Source organism: Schistocerca serialis, unplaced genomic scaffold (assembly GCF_023864345.2).
Source record: "Schistocerca serialis cubense isolate TAMUIC-IGC-003099 unplaced genomic scaffold, iqSchSeri2.2 HiC_scaffold_1195, whole genome shotgun sequence".
Classification (NCBI taxonomy): domain Eukaryota; kingdom Metazoa; phylum Arthropoda; class Insecta; order Orthoptera; family Acrididae; genus Schistocerca; species Schistocerca serialis.
The window spans coordinates 705,001-707,500 of NW_026047398.1; the positions used below are offsets into that span (position 1 = coordinate 705,001).

General features: G+C 63.7%; 1 pseudogene; it reads right to left on the reverse strand.

Moving 5' to 3' along the window:
* LOC126434840 (large subunit ribosomal RNA) overlaps window positions 1-2,500 on the reverse strand; it is a 7,919-nt pseudogene that overhangs the window by 3,215 nt on the left and 2,204 nt on the right.

Here is a 2,500-nt window from a genome sequence, read left to right on the forward strand (position 1 = left end):
CGCCGGCGCCGTCCGCTATCACTGTCGTGCTGCCCTCGTAGCACCGCTCGACATACTCGACAAAGCAATCCGGCAGGCCATGCGCCTTCAGCACGGGGCGAAGGGCAGCATGATCTACCGAATCGAATGCCTTAGATACGTCGATCGATGCCACAAAGACAGAGCGGCAGGAGCGAACTGCGTCGGTGAGAGCAGTGTCCAAGATGAAGGTATTTTCCAACATCCCATCCCGAGGGATGAATGCCCGCTGACGTTCGTCCACAGCACAAGCGCGCATCAGGCGTGACGCGAGAACCTTGTGAAAGGTCCGCGCCAACACCGAGCAGACCGTAATGGGGCGAAAGTCAGCGGGGGATGTTGGTGCAGCCGTTTTCGGGAGAAGGGACGTCCGCGCGCGAAGCAGGCGTTTCACCAGGACTTCGTGCGGCAGGCGCCGCAACTCCGCTGGGGTAAGGCCGTCCGGCCCGGCTGCTGATCCCCTGGGCGGCAACGCGGCGGCGACCTCCTCACGTGTGACCGGCCCCCATATGCACTCGAGAGCGACAGGCTCTGAGTGCGGGAGGAGGCGGTCACGAATGAAGCCCGCGGTGGAGATGGGCTTCTTGGTGAAGAGGTCAGCCCAGAAGTCCAGCAGACCAGGGATGGCAGGTGGCGGCTGGAGCAGGGTGCCATCCAAGAGGCCGCGCACGCAACGCGCACGCGACCGTCGGAAGGCATCCTGCGTTCTCGCGTACTCCCAGCGGCGCCGCTTGCGCTTCTGCGCCGGCGGCGCGGCAGGCGGCCGCTTCGATGGTTGGCGCGACCGCTGTGTCCTGGTGATCGATCTCTCCCCTCTGGACCCGACCGACGCAAGGGCATCCGGGAGCATGCCCAGGATGACATCGGGCGGCGTGCCCCGCCCCAGACCGATGACACGATCCAGGGCAGAGAAACGCTGGGCGGAAGCGGGTAGCCCCGCCAGATGCTCCCAGATGGCGGCGTCAGTCGGCCCCTCCGGCGGCGGCCCGGTGGTGTCGGCCGCGAAGTCCTCGGCTGCGTCGACGGGCGGCGCAGCGGCCTCGCCCGCGTCAGGCAGCGGGCTCGCCGCTCCCCGGCGGGACGCCGGCTCTTCCCCCCGACCGATCTCAAGCGCCTCCATGAATTGGCGGACAAGCTGCTTGTGGGCAGCTTGCCGCCGTCGGCACTTGATTGCCTCAAGCGTTCGGTCGGGGAACATCCTGATGAGCTCTTGATTTACAAAGAAGAACCGGGCGTCCCTCTCGAGGAACAGTTCGGCCTCTGCCTTGGCGAGCGACAGGACTTCTTCCTCCGTCCACCTCGCGCGATGCCTCTCCGTGACGATCTCCGCGTTGGCGGCCGCAAGGTGTTGGCGGCGGCGATGGACCCCGAGACCGTTTTTGGTGGTGAAGCTGCGGTGGCACTCACTACAGGCGTATACAGCTGCAAAAGTTACAAGATTTTCGGCACGGCCGGTTGGCCGGCTAGGTGCTGGGGGAGTTGGGGTGGCACCTTCAGCGGAAGGGCCACCACTTTTTCTCTGGTTACTGCCCCCAACTAAAAAAGGGATAGTGCGAGGGGGGGCTGGTAACCCCCCCAAGCCCCTGGTGCGGTCTTCCACTCTGCTAAAATCAGCGGGCCCACGAGAAGGGGAGAAGACCGCAGGAGAGGAGAGGCTAAGAGGGCTAGGCCCATGTATTGCGCATCACTCTCCCTGTAACTATAACCCAAGGAAGGCACCTCGCAGCAGCAGCACGACTACATCAAGACCGCACTTCGAAAAGCCAAGTCCGGATGCAGCCACACCGCCGCCACTTGGCCGCCTTAAGAGAGTCATAGTTACTCCCGCCGTTTACCCGCGCTTGCTTGAATTTCTTCACGTTGACATTCAGAGCACTGGGCAGAAATCACATTGCGTCAACACCCGCTAGGGCCATCGCAATGCTTTGTTTTAATTAGACAGTCGGATTCCCCCAGTCCGTGCCAGTTCTGAGTTGATCGTTGAATGGCGGCCGAAGAGAATCCGCGCACCCGCGCGCCCCCGGAGGAGCACGCTAAGGCGGACGCGGCCTCGCAGCAAGGAAGATCCGTGGGAGGCCAAGGCACGGGACCGAGCTCGGATCCTGCACGCAGGTTGAAGCACCGGGGCGCGAACGCCGCGCAGGCGCGCGCATCCTGCACCGCCGGCCAGCACGAGGCCAACCAACGGCGAGAGCAGACCACGCCCGCGCTAAACGCCCGCACTTACCGGCACCCCTACGGCACTCACCTCGCCCAGGCCCGGCACGTTAGCGCTGACCCACTTCCCGACCAAGCCCGACACGCCCCGATCCTCAGAGCCAATCCTTATCCCGAAGTTACGGATCCAATTTGCCGACTTCCCTTACCTACATTATTCTATCGACTAGAGGCTCTTCACCTTGGAGACCTGCTGCGGATATGGGTACGAACCGGCGCGACACCTCCACGTGGCCCTCTCCCGGATTTTCAAGGTCCGAGGGGA